The sequence below is a fragment of the Hypanus sabinus genome, chromosome 28 (assembly GCF_030144855.1).
Source record: "Hypanus sabinus isolate sHypSab1 chromosome 28, sHypSab1.hap1, whole genome shotgun sequence".
NCBI lineage: Eukaryota > Metazoa > Chordata > Chondrichthyes > Myliobatiformes > Dasyatidae > Hypanus > Hypanus sabinus.
Genome location: NC_082733.1, coordinates 21099531 through 21120529, shown reverse-complemented (window position 1 = coordinate 21120529; position 20999 = coordinate 21099531).

Sequence of the window (20999 nt, the reverse complement as noted above, 5' to 3'; positions counted from 1 at the left end):
CCATCAGTCTGAATCCCAGCATGATCCCCACGACCAAGGAGCATGACCTACAAGGACATTGGAGGAAAATATCATAAAATTATTGCTGATGTTATATTTTAATGTAGGTTGAATAAAATGCAGCCCTACCTTGCAATTATATATATAAAACTTTAGTCAATTGAGATCATATTAAAGGGAAGACTTGTAAAATATACTGAAATTTCAACTTCATGAGCAATTTTTTAATATTTGCTATCGGTCGCTGTCAAAACAAACAGCAATGAGGTCATTAGTAAATGTGCTTTGTTCTTAACTGTTGCACAACATTATTGACAATATTTCACAGATAAACAAATCTGAGCACCTAGATTTCAACAAGGATTTCAATCCCTGATAATTCAGGGAATATTAACGAGCAAGATACTTTTTTAGTGCTGTGTTCCTATTTCTTCTCTGTTTGGTGTGGCATTCCTTTTCCATCTTAAGGTCAACACAGACACTAGAAGCTCTCCACCCCCCCACCCCCGATTCTATCTGTAGTCCAGCTAATAGTTGACGGAAGCTTGTCACTGTGGTGACAGTAGAATGACGGGACATAACTATCTTTCAGAGCGGGTTTGTAGAGGCTGATAGCTGTACTTTTTCACATGACGCAGGACAATAAACTGTTCAAGTGTCATCTATCAGCACAAGATAGAGGTAGGTGGGTGGTCTGAATGGGACGTGGAGGGATTCACTTAAAATAATGCAATATTTGCAGTTTTTTCATCACCTTCCCTGATTCTTTCTACATGTTAGCATTACAACTACTGTAGACTAAAGAAGTTTGAGGAACACATTGGTGCAGAAAAGTATTTGTAATTTATTTTCATTAAAACAATGCAAAATGATGTAACATGCTTATTCAGGAGGGCTATTCATGTAAAACTCAGTGGCAACATTCTTGCATCTGTGTTTGAAGACCAGGTTTTATATCCCACCCCAGGGTCTTACACATATACAGCAATCTAAGCCTTAGTGCTGAGGAAATCCTGGACTATAAGAGTTAGTGATGTTCAAATAATACATTAAACTGAGGAACCATCTGTTCTCTCAGGTGGATTTGAAAGAGTCTATGATACTATCTCAGAGTAAAACACAGGCATTTTCTCCAGAATCACTGTGAGAATTTATCCTTCAATCAACTTGATTAAAAATACAGCTGACCTGCCTTTATCACATTGTGAAATCCAAGGTTGTTCAATTTAGTAAACGTATTTCCTACTTTTAACAGCATTAAGGGTGGAAAAATCACTATATAAACGCGATTTTATTTTATAAGGAGCCACACTACAATAACAGACATTATAGTTTCCACTTTATCAATTTTAATTATGATGAATAGCAGGAAATTATTCTAAACTTTACCTTCTTTGTTGACGTGGCCGTTGTTGGAGTGAGTCAGCGTTAGAGTGATCAGGCTTTGGCTCAACAGGCAAGGGCAAGAGCAGGCACAGGCTAGAGCATAGGTTTGAGAGGTTCCAAGTATACCAAGTGTAAGCAGGATGGTGGTTCAGGCAACAGAATTGTCCTCCTGTGAGATGTGAGATTTTGGGGTTCCCAACACTCTCCCTCTTGACTGCATGTGCAGGAAGTGCACCCAACTCAGAACTGTCTAGGAGGCTGAAAACTTCATTAATGAGACCCTTGCTGAGGTGGTCCCACCCAGAATGCAGGCTCCAGAAAGTAGATGGGTAACCACCAGAAGGGTAGTAACTGGAAAATACAGGATTTGCCTGTGGCCATTCCCCTCAGCAACAAGTATTCCCTTTTGCATACTGCCAGGGTTGGGAGGACAGATGCCCATTGAGGGTATAGCATCAGCAGACAGACCCATGACCCTGTGGCTGGCTCTGAGGCTCAAAAGGGAAGAGCTATAGTGATAAGAGACTCAGCAGGTTCTGTTACCATGAAGGAGAAGTCATGAAGATGTGTTGCCCACAAGTGCTAGGATCCATGTTTTATCAGAGCAACAGCAGAAGATTCTCAAGAGGGAGGGTGAGCAGCCAGAAGAAGTAATGCACATTGGCACCAATAACATAGGTACAAAGAGGTAAGAGGTCCTGCACAGTGAGTATAAAAGTTAGGGAAGAAACTGAAGAGCAGGACCTTTAAGATAGTAATCTCTGGAGTCCTGATAGTCAGGGCAGGAATAGGCTGAGGAAGTGGTGTAGAGGACAGTGTTTCAAATTTCTGGATTTTTGGCATGTTTTCTGTTAAAGGTATGATCTGTACAAAAAGGACAGGTTACACCTGAACCTGATGGGGACCAATATTCTTGCGGGCAGTTTTGCTTACAGCCACTGGGAAGGGTTTAATCTAAATTTACTGGGGAATGGTAACTGGAGTGATAGGATTGAGGATGGGGCAATTGGTATACAAGTCAATGCAGCAATTGAAACTATGAAGAAGGACCGGCAGATGATAAGGCAAAATTTCAGTCAGCGGGATGAGTTGAAGTGTAACATGGGTGTAAAATTGAACAGGACAAAAGATGTTATTTTTGAATACACACAATATACAGAATAAGATAGATGATCTTGTAACGCAGTTAGAGATTGGTAGGTATGACGTTGTGGGTATTACTGAGTCCAGGCTGAAAGAAGGTCGGAGTTGTGAGTTTAACATACAAAGATAAAGTTTGTATCATAAGGACAGGCAGGTAGGCAAAGGGGTGATGTGGCTCTGTTAGTCAAAAAATGAAATCAAATCTTTACAGAGTGATGACATACGATGGGAAGGTGTAGAATGGTTGAGGGTAGAGTTAAGAAACTACAAGGATAAAAAAGACCCTGATGGACGTTATATAGTATACAGCCCCAAACGTTAGCCAGGGATATAAATTTCAACAGGAAATTGAAAAGACATGTAATAAGGGCAATATAATGATAGTCCTGGGGGAATTTCCATATGCAGGTAGTTTGGGAAAATCATGTTGGCACTAGATCCCAAGAGACAGAATTTGTAGAATGCCTATGAGATGGCATTTTTTTTAAGGCAACTTGTGGTTGAGCCCACTAGGGGAAAGGAAATTCTAGATTGGGTGTGGTGTACTAAACCAGATATAATTAGGGAGTTTATGGTGCAGGAACCCTAAAGAGATGGTGATGATAATATGACAGAATTCACGCTGCAGTTTCAGAGGGATAAAATAACATCAGATGTATAAATATTACAGTGGAGTAAAGGGGATCGTGGAGGCACGGGAGAGGAGCTGGCCAAAGATGACCGCAAATGGGCATTACCAGAGATGACGACAGAACAGCAATGGCTGATGGTGCCGGGGACAATACAGACAACACAGAATAGATACATCCCAAAGACGAAGGAGTATTCTAAAGGGAGGATGAGGAAATCATGACTGACAAGGGAAGTCAAAGACAGCATAAAAGCCAAAGAGAAGGCATACAATAGATCAAAAATTAGTGGCAAGTTAGAGGATTGTAAAGCTTTTAAAAACCCACAGAAGGCAACTTATACAACCATAAGGAGAGAAAAGATGAAATATGTAAGTCAGCTAGCCAAAAATATCAAAGAAGATACTAAAAGTTTTCTTTCAGTTATGTAAATAGTAAAAGATGGGCCAGAGTCAATATTGACCACTGGAAAACTACATTGGAGAGGTAGCAATAAGGGACAAAGAAAAGGCAGTATGCCAGAAATTTGAGAGTGTCAGGAGGCAGCAGTGAGTGTAGCTGTTGTTACTAAGGTGAAGGTGGTTGGGGAACTGAAAAATTTGGATGCAGATAAGCTACCAGAACCAGATGAATTACACTTCAAGATTCAGAAAGTTGTAGCTGAAAAGATTGTGGAGGTATCAATAATGATCTTTTAAGAATAACTAGATTCTAGAATGTTTCCGTAGGACTGGAAAATGTCACTCCACCCTAAGTGAAGGGAGGGAGGCAGAAGAAAGGAAATTATAGGCCATAGCCCGCCTTCAGTGATTGGGAAGATGTTGGAGTTCTTTATTAAGGATGAGGTTTCTGGGTACATGCAGATGAAAAAGTAGGCCGAAGTCAGCATTGTTTTCTCAAGAAAAAATCTTGCCTGACAGATCTTCTGAATTCTTTGAGGAAATAACAGGCAATATAGACAAAGAAGAGGCTATGGATGTTGTTTACTTGGATTTTCAGAGGGCCTTTGACAAGGTGCTGCAGATGAGGTTCTTTAACAAGAAAAGAGCCCATGTTATTACAAGAAATATACTAGCATGGATAGAAGAAGGCTGACTGACAGGACAAATTGGGTCGAGTAAAGGCAGCTTTTTTCTACTTGGCTGCTAGTGACTAGTGGTGTTCTGCAAGGGTCATCATTGAGACCACTTCTTTTCACATTATATGTCAATGGTTTGGATGACAAAATTGATGGCTTTGTTGCCAAGTTTGCACATGATACAAAGATAGATTGAGTGGCAGGTAGTGATGAAGAAGCAGGGTGTCTCTAGAACTACACGGACAGATTGGAAGAATGGGCAAATAAGTTGTGGATGAATATTGTGTCGGGAAATGAATGGACATGCACTTTTCAAGAAGGAAAAAAGGCTTAGACTATTTTCTAAGTGGGGAGAATTTCAAAAATCAGAGGTGCAAAGGGACATGGGAGTCCTTGTGCACGATTCCCTAACTTGCAGGTTGAGTTGGTGGTAAAGAAGGCAAATGCAATATTAGCATTCATTTTGAAAAGATTAACATATAAGACTTTGGATGTAATACTGAAGCTTTATGAGGCATTGGTCAGACCACACATTGAGTATTATTAATAGTTTTGGGCCTCTTATCTAAGAAAAGATATACTGACATTGGAGAAGGTCCAGAGGAGGTTTATGAGAATGGTTCTGGGAACAAAAGAGTTAATATATGAGAAGAATTTGATGGCTTTTGGCCTGAACTCATAGGAGTTTAGAAGAATGAGTAGGGATCTCATTGAAACTTGTCAAGTATTGAAAGGCTTAGATAGAGTGGATGTGGAGAAGATGATTCCTGTAGTGTGTGGGTCTAGGACCAGAGGCTACAGCCTCAGAAAAGAGGGATGTCTATTTAGAACAGAGATAAGAAAATATTTCTTCAGCCAGCTGGTGGCGAATCTCTGGATTTCATTGCCACAGGCAGCTGTGGAGGACAAATCATTGAGCGTATTTAAAGCAAGGGTTGATAGATTCTTGTTTAGTCAGGGCTTCAGAGGTTAATAGGAAGAGACAGGAGAATTAGGTTGTGAGTGGTAATAAACCAGCCATTAGGGAATGGTAGAGCAGACTCAATGGACTGAGTGGCCTAAATCTGCCCCTCTGACTTCTGGTCTTGTGGTCTTTTCTGCCACAGATTCCGATACTGAAGATGTCAAGTTTCTAATCATCCTGCAGAAATAAATCTTAGGGAACTGAGCACTGAATTTTTCCAGATGATTTTTGTGCCTGAGCTGTGAAGTAAATAGAGAAAAATATTTGAGGGATATGAACAGGTTAATAGGAAAGAATCTGGCAGGTGGTATAAAAGATGGAAAATATTATGTCATCTACTCTAGGTGAAGAAATAGAATGACAGATTTTCAAATTAGGTGGTTTTAGATTAAAAGGCATTTAACACATAAAGCCATAAGTTTTATAATCTTTACTACCCATTCATGAGATCAGGAACTTGGTCAATAGAATGACATGTTGGTATCCGGTAAGATCTTTCAAATAGGGTGGTTTAATTTGTAATATTTATCAAACATAATTGGAAATATACCTACTGTATATTGACATAAAATAATGAGCATCAAAATCTTTATAAAAGTTCAAAGTAAATTTATTATCAGAGTACATAAATATCACCCTGAGATTCTTTTTCCTGCGGGTAAACTTAGCAGAACTATAGAACAGCAATGTAAAAATGGGCAACAAACTGTAAGTGCAGATAAAAATAAATAGCAGTAAATAACAAACATGAAATAACAAGATAAAGAAGTTCTGAAATTAGTGTAGATATCACCTTTGTTCTAGAGGCTGATGGTTGAGAGGTTGTAACTGTTCTTGAACATGGTGATGTGAGCTCTGAGCCTCTAGTACCACCAACTTCATGGCAGCAGTGAAAAAAGGGCATACCCTGGGTGGTGAGGATCTTTGAGGATGGATGCTGCTTGTTTATGGCAATATTTCATATAGATGTGCTCAATGGTTGGGAAGTCTCTACCCATGATGCAGTGGTCTGAATTCATTACCTTTTGAAGGATTTTCCACTCAAAGACATTCATATTCCCATACCACACTGTAATGCAGACAATCAGCCCACTTTCCACCACATATCTGTAGAAGTTTGCCAAGGCTTTTGAAGAAATGCTGAACCTCTGCATACTCCTGAGGAAGTAGATGTGTTGTCATGCTTTCTTCACAATTATTTATATAATGAGTCCAGGACAGGTCCTCTGAGACAGTAACACCCAGGAATTTAAAGTTACTGACTCGTTCCACCTCTGATTGTTGGCTCATGGATCTCTGGTTTCCCACTCCGGAAATCTACAATCAGTTCCTTGGTCTTATTAACAATGAGTGAGAGGTTGTCGTTATTACACCGCTCATCCAAATTTTCAATCTCCCTCCTATATGCTGATGACACCCTTGATATAGCCCACAACAGTGGTGTCATCAGCAAACTTGTATATGGTGATGGAGCTGCATTTAGCCACACGATCATAGGTGTAAAGCAAGCAGAGCAATTAATATAATAGTTATAGATAATAGTCATTTGACATTTTGTGGGTGGTTTATATGCAAACAGACTTTTTAACCACTCTGAATTTTGTAATAATTGTAATTCCTTGAACATTCGCTGGAATCTGGAGCATCACACAAAGTGCTGGAGAAATTCAGGGGCATCTATAATGGAAAATGAACAGTTGATGCTTTTAGGTCAAGTGTTGATATATATTTTCAGCAAGCTATTAGGAAGACAAATGTTATTATTAGAAGAAGATTAGCAAACAAGAGTAAAGAAGAATAAACTATTCTCGGGCTTCCAGCCGGGTACAGGTGTTGATTTTAACCAATGTTTTGGTGACAAACTGCCATCTTCATCAGGGATAATGCCTGAGCATACCTAGTCCAATGGTACTTATGCCCTCATCGTCCATCTCTCCTGATTGGATTGTCCTCATTCAATCAAGTTTCCACTGTCCCACCTTGTCCCATCCTATCCCACTGAATGCAATACGTCACAGACAACCTGGGGCTCGGGATGGCTGGAGTTTACAGGACTCCCTGTGAATGTGGAGAAGGGACATATTGGCCAAATGGAACACACAGTGGAAGTGCACATCAAGAAGCACGGGAGATGTATCTGTTTGGGTTACCTGGAGAAATTGGCTGCAGCAGAAATCTGCATTCACAATAACCAATGAATTGCCTTCAACAGCGCAAAGCTACAGTGCCACATCAATGGCTTTTGGGACTGCTTGGTGAAAGAGGAAATTGAAATGAAACCAGAGAAAAAGATTTTTAACAAAGATCTCACTCTAAGTAATAACTGGAATTTGACTGCGAACAAAGCGGACAAAGTGGACCTTTCATCCCCTTCATCCTTCTAAATTCCAGTGAGTTCAGACCCAGAGCCATCAAACGTCCCTCGTAAGATAACCCTTTCATTCCCCAAATCATCCTTGTGAACCTCCGCTGGATCCTCTCCAATGCCAGCACATTTTTTTCTTAGATGAGGAGCCCAGAACTGTTCCCAATACTCAAGGTGAGGCCTCACCTCACCAATGCCATATAAAGCCTTAGGATCACATCCCATCCCTGCTGTCATGTTCTAGACCTTTTGAAATGAATGCTAATGCATTTGCCTTCCTCACCACTGACTCAATCTGCAAGTTAACCTTTAGGGTGTTCTGCACAAGGACTCAAAAGTCCCTTTACATCTCAGATTTTTTAATTTTCTCCGTGTTCAGAAAATCGTCTGCATATTTATTTCTAATATCAAAGTGCTTGACCATGCACATTCCAATGTATTTCATATGCCACTTTCTGGCCCATTCTCCTCATTTGTCTAAGTCCTTCTGCAGCTTTCATGTTTTCTCAACACTACCTGCCCCTCCACCAGTTTTTATATCATCTGCAAACTTGGCAACAAAGCCATCTATTCCATCATCTAAGTCATTAACATACAGCATAAAAGGCGTAGTCCCAACACGGACCATTGTGAAACCCCACTAGTAACTGGCATCCAACCAAAGAGGATAATTTAATTCCCACTCGCTGCCTCCTATCTATCAGCCATTGCTCTAACTATGCTACTAATTTTCCTGTAATACCACGGGCTCTTAACTTGGGAAGCAGCCCATGTGTGGCAGTTTGCCAAATGCCTTCTGAAAGCCCAAATGTACAACATCCACTGCATCCCCTTTATCTATCCTACTTATAATCTCCTCAAAGAATTCCAAAAGGTTCATCAGGAAAGATTTTCCCTTAGGAAAACCATGCTGACTTTGTCCTATCTTGTCCTATGTCACCAAGTACTCCATAACCTCATCCTTTACAATTGGCTCCAACATCTTCCCACTCACTAAGGTCAGGCTAACCGATCTATATTTTCCTTTCTGTTTCCTTCCTTCTTTCTTAAAGAGTGGGTGACATTTACAATTTTCCAGTCCTCTGGCACCATGCCAGAGTCCAATGATTTTTGAAAGATCATTGCTGATGCTGCCACGATTTCTACGGTTACCTCTTCCAAAGCCCTAGGGTGCAGTTCATCTGGTCTGGGTGACTTAGGTACCCTTGGGTCTTTTATCTTTTTGAGCATTTTCTCCCTTGTAAAAGTAACTGCACTCACTACTCTTCCTTCACACACAACACCTGGCATACTGTTAGTGTCTTCCACAGTGAAGGCTGATGCAAAATACGCATTTAGTTCCTCTGCCATCTCCTTGTTCCCCCATTGTTATTTCTTTGGTCTCATTTTCTAGTGGTCCTATATCCACTCTCATCTCTCTTTAATTTTCTACATACTTCAAGAAGCTTTTACTATCTACTTTGATATTCTTTACTAACTTGCTTCCATATTTCATCTTTTCCCTTCTTATGTTTTTTTTTTAGTTGCTCTCTGTAGGGTTTTAAAAGCTTCCCAGTCCTCTATTTCTCTGCTATTTTTTGTTTTGTTGTATGGCCTCTCTTTTGCACTTTGGGTTCCAATCACTGAAAGTTTCATTTATAATGAGACCTTATGAAGGGTCTCAGCCCAAAAATGTTGACTGGTTATTCCTCTCCATAGTTGCTGTCTGACCTGCTGAGTTTTTTCCAGCATATTGTATATTTTACTCATTAACCTTGTCTCTGTCTTGCCATGGTGTAGCCTTATAAATCAGAATTAGATTCAAAATCAGGTTTAATATGTTGTGAAATTTGTTGTTTTCGGTAGTAGTACAATACAATGCATAATAATAGAAAGAAAATAAACTGTGAATTACAGTAAATATATATATATATAATAGTTCAATTAAATTAGTGCAAAAATAGAAGTAAAAAGTAGTGAGGAAGTTTTCATGGATTCAATGTCCATTCAGAAATCGTGTGACAGAGGGAAAGAAGCTGTTCCTAAATCTTTGAGTGTGTGCCTTCAGGCTTCTATCCCTCCTTCCTAATAGTGGCCATAAGAACAAGATATGACCAGGGGGATGCGGATCTTTAATGATGGACACCACGGATTTGCGATATCGCTCTGTGAAGATGACATGGATACGACGGAGAATCTTGGAGAAACTTCCATTTCCTTCCCATCTGTGGCCATCTATGCGTTCCCCACTTCGTTCACTCCTTTATTAGCCTTTATGTGTTCAAGCTTTCAGCTTGAGATTCTCTCCCTAAACCTCTTAAGCTCATCACCCTAATCCCTTTTGGAGAGGCTCCACAACCTTGTTTGGCCAGGCACTTGGTTGTCTTTCATTATACCACATTCCCTGACTTAATGCCAGTGACTGGCTGATTGCACTTGTGTGAAATATCTTAGGCTATTTACATGTACATTGAATAAATCCAAGTTACTTTATCATGTGATGACTCATCTTCCAGCCAGGTGGCTTGGTGTGCCAGACTGAACTTTGTCCTTGTAGCAAATCCACCAATAGCAAACTCAAAGGAAGAACACCCTTTGTTGATGCATCAGATCATAAACTAATGAAGTTTGAAAATAACATATCAAGTACAGATAGCCCTGTTTGTCTCTCATGTAAACTATCATCATATGTCCAAACCCCTTCTGCACTGTAGAGATAAGAAACAATATATTTATGTCTATATTTAGACACATATATGAATCATTGAAGGAAGCATTCCTGAGATGAATAACTCTGGAATGTCTAGGTAAACATGTGGTTGCATTTCTTTTTCTGTTGGTAGGAAGTTGAACAGACATGTTATGTTGGTAAGGAGCATATACAGACAAAAATGCACCTAAGGCACAATTAGTTGGATCAATTAGTTGAAGTAGGGGTGGCTGGCAACTCTATCTTATGACCATTAAGATTGGTTTCTACTTCCCTCCGTTAATCTGTTGAGTGAAATATTCCGATACAAGCAGCAAATCTTCACTCAGACACAAAAAAAGGCCTATCTATACATTCAAAGGAATTTTTGCCCTTGTTTATTCAAAATACTGGAGGAACTCAGAAGGCCAGGCAACAGTTGATGTTTCATCTGAGTTCCATCATCAGGACTCATCAACTCTTTATTCCTTTTCATAGATGCTGCTTGACCTGCTGAGTTCCTCCAGTGTATGCTGCTCCACAGAATCTCTTGTGTTTGTCCTTGGAGATTTTTAAACAGAGACGGTGTTTGAATTTAAATAGATCCAAATTGGGCCTGTGTTCTAAATATGAAGTAAAATGGAGGATTTTAGATCATCAAGAATCTAGACAAAGTATATCATTCTACACTGTTGGTTTTGTTGAGTGGATTCATGTTCAGACTCAAGCTCTTTTGCATTTGGCTGTGTATAAACATTGCTGATGAATAAGTGCAATGAAATGAGGTGATCAATCAAAATTGATTTCTCTTAAGACCTGGAAATTCTCCAATAGTATGGGATTGCCAGGAATTTTTCAACAGAATGAAGTAATGCCCTTAATCATAATTCATAACTGACTTCAATCCAATGCTTTGATCTGCCCTTGGTACACAAGCTCTGTGACTAGGTGTACTCTGCTCAGCTGTAATTACATGTATTTAGAGTCATTTAAACTGAAGTTGAAAAGTTTTAAATAATTAGATGTGAAATGTGAGAAATACAATGGGTTCAGACTTTAATTGACTGCAGATAACTGTAGGTACAGGTGATTAATGCTGAACTATGGCTATCTATGCATTGAGTGTTTGGGCACAAAATGATGAACTATCTCTATGTAACCTTTGCACTTTCACTCATGTAACACAATTGGTGGGAAGTTGCTGAGCTGACCTATGGCTTTGGGGATAAAGATTGCTTTAGGTGAAGTAACACTTGAACCAGTTAGAATGATCAAGGATAACCAAGTATAGAGTAACTATATCCACTAAACACTGCTTAAATGTCCAAAATATTTAATGCTATTTTATCTAATTTTACTCGTCTGACCCTGCAGAGTATCACCATGCAATATGAATAAATCTTCTGTCGACCTTTGACCTGATGAGTTGCATCTCATGGTTTGTCTAGCAGTGACCAAGGACTTTATCAATGTGATGCCCCACTAGGAAATGTGCAAAAGACAATTGTCCTGACTTTTATGATCTTTGTCACCCATTTATGAGATCAGGAACGTGATCAATAGAAAAATATGATTTCCACTCAGGAAGACTCTTTTCAACAGGGTGCTTTAACTTGTAATGTTTATTAAATATATTTGGAAATACATATTTATTTACTTAGTTACAGCATGAAACAGGCTCTTCGGCCCTTCGAGCCATGCTGTCCAGCAAGCCTTGCTTTAACCCTAGCCTAATCATGGGACAATTTACAATGAACAATTAACCTAACAATCTGTACGTCTTTGGACTGTAGGAAGAATCCAGAGCATCCGGAGGAAACCCACACGGTCATGGTGAGAATGTACAAACTCCTTACAGGCAGTGGCAGGAACTGAACCTGGGTTGCTGGTACTGTGCAGCGTTGTGTTTACCATTTAGATTAGGAAAGAATAATTAGCATTAAAATGTTAATAGTAATCAAAGTAACTCTCAGTAATTTGCCATTGTGTGGGAGGGTTTATATGCAAACAGATTTTTAAAACAAACTCTTGAATTTTGTAATAGTGACAATTTGATTGATATGAAATCTTGTCTGTTTGACTATTCTTTGCTTCCTTCATGCTTTTGGTGAGAATTCTTAATCAGGAAATTAATTGGTGATCAAGCAATCATCAATCATTAATACAATTGTTTGGTTTGTACCTCCATGTACTTGAACAGAGAACAACTCTGGTTCATATCAAACACTGTAGCAGCTAATCAAAGTGCTGCTGAGCATTAAAACATGGGACTGGTTTAAAAGGCAGTATGCGAGTTACAGAGAATCAGAGTTTTATTCAATGCAATATGCTGAAGTATGTTTTCCTGAGGCAATGAAACAGAGCAGCTTTGTGGATTTTCTTTGATAGTTGAGATAGTGAAGAGTTAACGTCATTTACTTCAAGCCACTTGGGTCAAGGACTTTTATTGTGTTTGCATGGGTGGTGGTGCCACAAAGAGCACAGGTGCCAGTGATAGCAGTGAGTGGCTGCATGGACAGAGAGATAACATAACAGGTGTGGAGAAGGCAGGACTTTCCAGGGTATGTAAATGAGAGAACAAAATGTGCTCACACAACAAAAGAAATTGTATTTGGCTTGAATAGCTTTATTAAAAAGAGAACCACTGATTGAATAATTTTGGAAGAAATGAGCATTTGGAAGGAGAGTTTTAGGCCTCTGCTTAATACTTCCAATCCCTTTTTTTAGATTATATGTCCAGACAAAACTGTTTGGACTATTCCACTTAAAATGCAACAATATGATTTTACAAGTGCACATCTGGGAAAGGATACTGGATATTTTATTCTGTATGAGTGTCATCCTATTTGATTAAAATGTAGACATGTAACCTTGAACTGACTTCAGCTATGGGATGAAGAATGAGCGCAGAGTTTATTTTTTAATGATCAAAGAGAGTGAACCAAGATTGTTGACGTTTTGCAAATATAGAATCCGCAATGAACAGATAAAGGTAGTTTGTAATATTAACTTCTGGGCTGCTGGTATCATATCTGCAGGGAGGTTAAGCTCATTCTGTGACTAGACTTCAGTGCAAAACTCAAACCAACATTATGGAATTTTAATGAAAGAATAAAGGATGTAAACGTGCTCTCCCAAATGACAAGTCAGGGTAAAATGAAGATTAAAACTTATTAATTTGTAGTTTAATAAAATTTAAACAACTGGATGTCAGAGGTTACAAAGGATGGTAGAGAAAAGTGAACTTAAAAATAAAGCTGGTTGGTGTTGAGTGAACATGATATAATTTTAGAGTGATCTGGTGCTGGAGTTGCCTGTCTCTTGTCTATGTTAGTTCCTTGAAAAAGTTCATTTCCTGCATGCATTCCACTCTAAACATTTCACAGAAATATAATAGGATGGAAGCAGGCTATTCAGCCCCTTGAGTCCAGGCAAGCTCCACTATGAAGCAATCCAGCCAGTCACACAAGCCGAGCTCTCTTCCTGCAATCACTTCTTTCAAGTACTTAGCAAGAATTTTTTGCTTGTACATCATTATGGAACCTGACTCTACTACTACCCCTGGCAGAGTATTCTAGACCCTAACCACTCACTAGGTGAAATTGTCTTTCCTCACACCATCTTTGGTTATTTTGCCAATAGCCTTCATTCTATGACCTATTACTCTTTATATTTCCACCAATGAAAATGTTTTTTCTCTGTCTATGACTCTTCTTAAATATTTTTACTGGACTCCCTCAGAGCCAACTTTGCTCCAAGGAGAACACTCTCCAATCTATTTCCATAACCAAACTTTCTCATTATTGGAATCACTTTTGTGCTCGTACAAAATCCTATATACTATTCTTAACGTGCGGTACCCAAACATGGTGACAATAATTTGCATTTGACCAAGTCTTACACGGTATTTATCCAATTCTCTCTGAAAACTGCACTATTCACTAATCTTCCTGGCAGCATATTCTGTTCCATAACAATCTTTTGCATTATGTTTCTGTTTCTCAAGTCTTGTTAAATCTTGTCTTAAAAAAAATGAATGAAAGGTGGAAAGATATTCCTTTTGTAGTGCCCTTCAGGATCTCAAATCTCATTCAAACCAAGGAAGCATTTCTGACATGAAATCTCTGTTCCAATGTAAGAAGTATAGCAGTATTTAATGCTCAGATACTCTGCATGTAATATTGATTAGATAATCTGGACCAAAACACAAGAATACAGGAAAATAGGAGCAGTGGCAGGCTTCTCAACCTCTGAAACATTTCTTGACATATGCACCATTTGATATGATTATGGCAGATCTATACTGGCCTCATCTCCTCTTCTTTGCTATAACCCTTAATTCCTCAATGTTTCAAATACTCTGTCTATCACTCCCTAAAATATATCTAATGGTCTGGCCTCCAGCCCCTTCAGGAGCAGAGAATGCCAGAGATTTGTTACCCTCTGGGAGAAGAAGGTTCTGTGCTCTTCAGTGTAAATCACTGGCTCCTTTATTTTGTAGCTTTACATGATGGCTTTGGCATAAACACTTACAAAGAAGCAGAGCAAGTCTCACCCAAGTTTACTTTACGTACAGGCGCCCCCCCCCCCCCCTTACAAAGGTAGAGCATTGCTATGAAACCTTTCTTTAGCCAAAATGGCGTAAAGTGAAGAACTATTAATTTATATTGGATCATTTTTCGTAAAAGCGAAAATCCTCTTTGGAATGTGAGAACAGGTTACTAATGTAGGTCTTTTGTAAAAGCAAAGTGGCATAAAGCGAACATTTGAAAATTGGGGGACACCTGTATTATGAAATGTTTTACATCAACTTAACTTTGGACTGGTTTTCTTCATAACATTTCATCCACAAGACTACATCAGTCAGATTGGAATGATCTGTTTTGTTTTTGAATCCCTGAATTACAGAATGAGGGTGGACTACATTGTCAGAAATTAATTTGTTTCACAATTTTCTGTAAAACAAAGCCATAGATCTACACATGCATCAAGAAAAACAAGTTGAAAAAATATGCTTATTTGCTATACATAAAGTTTTTGGGAGTGAAATTTTGCTAGTGATCTGTGAAATCTGTAAATACACATTTCTGCATTTGAGCTGTTCTTACACAGGAGGCCACCTATATTTGAATCTCATAATCACTTCAGACCCTTGGGACAAGAGTACAGATTGAAGGGATTGATTGCTATGCAGTATTGTTTTGTTAAAATCTTTACTCAAAGAAAATAGCAAGTACTTTACAGTTCTTCAGGACTGGAAAACAGTCAGTAGTGACTTCTGTGCTCCTTAGACACATCTTCACACTCAGGCCTATATCACCAATTGAGCAGCAGAGGCCATGATTCAAAAATGATTTGTATCCATATCATACATTTCTTAATCCCAGGGTAACCTAATGATTGATGGATTGCTGTTGTATGGCAACATGGCATCCAATTTGTACATAGGAAACTCCCACAAACAGTGGCATGATAACAACAAGCTAATAATCTATAGTTTTAGTGATGTTGAATGAGGAAAATTATTAACGAGAATACCTTCTTAGTCTCCTTTGAAACAGCGGCATAAGCTTGGAGAAATTCAATTTCATTGCTGCTCATTTAAAAATGTCCTTTAGATGAAGTGAAATGCACTAATGGCCATTTCCAAGATGTTTAGCTCATTCCAGAACCCATTAGGGCATTTGATACTGCAAATCCTACCTCAATTTCATTTGGGATCTCACTCACAAATGTGCTTCAAGTAATTGTGTTCCATGTGTACTACAAGATAAATTTGATTATGTTGCTCGGGGAGCAGACATTGTTGGTCACTCCTGGGATAGCTGGGTTTCCGTAGCACTATATAGGCCAGAGACTCAGAAATATCCTTAGACTGAGCTTGCCATCGAGAACTCTCACATGACCAGACCACCAGGACATGGGGGATGCATAAAACTTTGTGACCCAAACTTCAAAGTACACTGACCACACCCTATACTCGGATATCACAGCACCAAACAGTATAAACTGACCTTTCAGATCTGATTTTGAATTCAGAAACATAATGGAAGGGAAAGGGAAACATATAAGAAAATAAATAATTGACAAATTATATCGTTCATTTGCTTCCAGATGCATGCTTAGCCAGAGTTTCTCAATCAGATGCTAAACATTCTGTAACACCCTCAAATTGCACATCTAAGTTCACAATACCATATGATGTGATAGCAAATGAAAATATTACGTGGAAGAGATGATCATCCTCGTCCAACTCTGTTTGCATGCTGTGGTTCCAGATATGTCGTTGTCAGACTGAGGACTTTTAAAGCATATTTATGCCAGTACCAAATCAGAAGTGTCAATGGGGCAACTGTTTTATAAGCAAATGTCTGACATGTTATTGAAAGCAGTTAAAAGATTTATAAAATACGAAGTGCAGCTGCCAAATAGGATGTAATGTAAAATGTGATTATGAAATGTAGGCCGTAAATCTGATGAATGTGTAATCTGGACCAGCTCTATTCACTTAACAAGAGTTTATAGTGAGACCAGTTATTAGTACAATGACTATAGATTGAACACGATCTGAGATTTTCAGAGTGATTGATTTAGATACCTCTCTGATGTTGCAATAAATTAAAATGCTTACATTTCGCTGGACTTAATATACTCATAATACACAGTTGCATTATAGTGGGTCTTAGACATTATCAGTGACATATAGGATAGCCAGTTGAAGTTCACGTAAAGTCATTAGCCATGCAGGGAAATTTGGGTGGTTCATCATATACAAACATCAGGATTGAGTCATCTCAAGCTCACTGCCAGCTATTGCTCTTTATGACATCATGTGCTAAGAATATTGGTGTAATTAAGATTTTCCGCTGATGTGCTTAGCTAGGGCAAAAAAGTGGCAATAATGGTTCTCAATCAAAATGCTCCATTTACTGGAAGCTAACCAAAAATCATTATATGTTTTAACAGTTATATGTCTATTCTTTTATTTTATTCAGATAAACAGCACGGTAAGGGGCACTTCCAGCCCAGTGAGCCCATGCTGCCCAGTTCGATCCATGTGACTAACTAACCCGCTAGCCTTAGGAATGTGGGAGGAAACCCACAGAAAACCTGCATGGTCATGGGGAGAATGTACTAACTCCTTCCAGGGAGTGGCAGTATTCAATCCAGGTTGTAGGTAGTGGAATAGCATTATGTTTCTTAACCAATATATAACTCTATATGTAACATTATTCCTAAGCCTTCAATCAAATCCCCGGTTACATGAAAAATATGTGGCTATGGGCATTCTATTTCCACCACTAAGATGTTCCCCATCTAACACATCTTGTTATTTACCGGTACTTGGATGAGCCATGATGGTAGCGTGGTGAGGTTTCTGTGGGCGGTGGTTTTGAGGGAAGAATTCAAGACTAGAAAATTTTTGCAGATTTTAAACAGAATTTGTTAACCTCATGACAGGCCTGGGTTCCAATCAGACAGGAACGCTTGAGGAATTCTGTCAGTCTTCAGTTTACAAATTCTGTCACTCGTTATCACTGGCCAGTTTGCTACTTCATCCAGGCCCCAACTTTCCGCCCCGTCTTTGAAATGCACCATTCCCTGTTTGAACTTCAAGCACACTTATCATGGTGACAATTCCCAGATGATGTAGTGTTACCGTTGATTGTTGCTAGTGTTTGACACTGCTGGATGAAGTATGTGTGTGCAAGACACACAATCTTGCTCGCCAATTATCCTTCTGCTCCTGCTGCCATGGAAACCTCTACAGGCCTGGACATTGGGAACACAACTCAAGTTAGGCAGCTCAAAATGTGGGGAAAGGCTATCATGCCCTATTGATTTCATTGGAGCCTGATCTGCATTCTTCACATATCCAGTTGTGCTTTTTTCCCCTCTGCAGTTTGGAGTTGATCAGTTAATTTATACATTGAGATACAGTGCTGAATAGGCCCTTCTGGCCCTTCGATCCATTCCACCCAGCAATCCCATGATTTCATCCTGACCTGATCACAGGACAATTTATAATGACCAATTACACCTTTGGACTGTGGGAGGAAACTGGAGCACCTGGAGGAAACCTACATGGTCACAGGCAGAATGTACAAACTCCTTGCAGACATCCACAGGAATTGAACCCGGGTCATTGGTACTATAAAGTATTATGCTCACCAATGCGCTACCATGCAGCCCCTTTGCCACCTCAGAACTGGTACAGAAGGATAAAGCCTAATACCTATCAGATATTAATTGCCAAAGTTTATATTGCTTCTAAAATTAGTGGATGAATGGGGGAAAGGGATAGAGCCCAGCATTTAGCCTCCAGTCATTTAATGTTTTGTCCCAAGTTATCATACAACAAATGCAACATTACAGTGCCTTGGCAAGCAAGTAGGTGGATTCTCTTTCTTTGGTTAAGTGACATTAGTGCCTGGATTGGGACATAAAGGATCTTTGCTTGACTATGTCACTGGTATATTATCCGCCCCAGTTGTCCTCTCAGCATATTACCCAGGAGATTATTTACCACCTGTTACTGAATATAATCTGATATCTGCTCCCAGATATTTCTAAATTTAAATTGAGTTGGAATGAAAGGCTTGCATTTCTATCTCACAATTGCAGAATAGCAACACTCAAAGATGTAGTCACTATTGTAAAGTAAGAGACATGCAGATGATATTTGGTGTAATGAGATCCCACGAATTGCACAAAGATATTTTGACCCTATGATTTGTATTTGGAGCTGTGGGTCAGATAGCTTGTCTGTAAAATGATGCAAATTGATCTTTTGCATCTATCAGACAGGACAAATATTTAAATGTCCGTTCTGTGAGACAATGCCCCTAACAATACAGAACATCCTCAAACCAGAGCAATTCATGACCCTGCACAATGTGAGAGAGATTACCTTGTTGCAATTTGCCTTGTTAACTTTGTATTTACAAATGAAAAGAAATTCAGAAACAGCCTTCAATTTATGTTCACATAGTTCAAGACAAGGAAGAAATGTTTAATGGCAGTTCAAGGGTCAACTCAGCATCTTAGAAGCTTTGCTGTTTCAAAGGAATGTCTTAATTTAAATTGTCAATTGGCAAATGATGTTAACTGCCGCCTGTGTAACCATCTTCCAGCAGAGAGGTGATTTTGAGAAACAAATCTGACTTGTTCCACAAGAATTGAAAATGAACAGAATTTGAAAATGAGACGATTTGCTTCACCCCTGTCGAGGCCTTGACTAAGATTAACTAACCCTAAAGGGATCAAAGATTAATTCTATGTCAAATATTACAATTGATTAGTGGCACTACTGTGACAAAATTATTATTTCAAAAATCATCCCTACTTTCAGAAGAAATAAGATGACATGGCATGTACTAAGGATGTGGTAGCCTTTATTTTCAGTTGTTATTACAAGAGGAAATATCTGCTTTCAAGCACAGTACTGTTTAGTCGACCCAATCAGTCATTCTGGATAAGGCCGATCTTTCTGACTACCCATTGGAAATATTTCCCTCAGGATTACAGAGCTTTGAAGATAGCAACATTTTCAATGTATCACTCCATTGCAAGAACCACAGCATTCAACTTTTATAGCATTTATGATGGTCTTTCATCGGTAAGGAAATTTATAAGGTCCTTCTGAAACACAGGAGGTATCTGTTAGTGACCTGTTTTGCTCCCGTACTGAATCCAACACAACTATAACAGTAAACTCCAAGATAAAAGCTCCACTTACACTGCAAAACAGTAGTGGTGTAGCACTATACAGTTAAGCTAGGTTTAAACTGTCTGCAGATAAAATATATGAAGTGATTTCTAATAGTGGAATTTCAATGATGTAGTAACATTAAATAAACAAAAAAATGCAATGACTTTATTTTCTTGCAAGTTGTAGAAGATAAGCTTGAATCATAATGAATATTTTACTGGAAATACTGCAAATACTCAGGTCAGGCAACATCTGTGGAAAGAGAAAGAGTGTTAATGTTTCAGGTCAGAGATACTTCTGCAGAACTGGGAAAGTGAGGAAACAAGTTACTTATAAAATGTAGACAGACTGTGGGAGGGATGAATAAAATAAAGGATATATTCTTGACAGTCTGAAGCCCAAGTAGTGGAAGTGTCTCTGCATCATGAAAGAGGGAAGTTAGAGAGAGGGAAAACAAACTTCTTCCTATAGCTGTTAGGGATTTGTAAAGGTTTGACATGGGAAGACCAGATTGGAGTAGTCAGTGCTTAAGATCAATAGACATCAGTGATCAGTGGGAAAAAAGATGATGAATGTTGAGGGAGGTCAGTGGTCAAGGGATTGTTGACTTGGGTAGGCAAATTATTAACTGGGCTGCAGGATTGGTGACAATTCAAGAACACATTGGTAGGAATGGTTAGGTTTAGGCCCAATTATGAATGTTGAGTTAGAATGAGGAATGTGGTGTGATATGAAGACCCAAAAGGCCACAAATGTAGGAATAGGATTGAGTTCGGCTTCACCATTCTTCATTACTGATTTATTATTCCCTCTCAATCTCAATCTCCTGCTTTCTCCCCAAAACCTTTGGCATGCATTCTAATCATGGACCAATCAAATCCAACCTTAAATATACCCAATAATTTGGTCTTCCCAGATGTCTATGCACTGAATTCTGCAGACTTACCACCCTCTGACTAAAGAAATTCTTCCTTAGCTCTATTATAAATGGAAGTACTTTTATTATAAGGCTCTGCCCTCCAATCCTATACTCTCCAGACCTTTAGATAGTAGA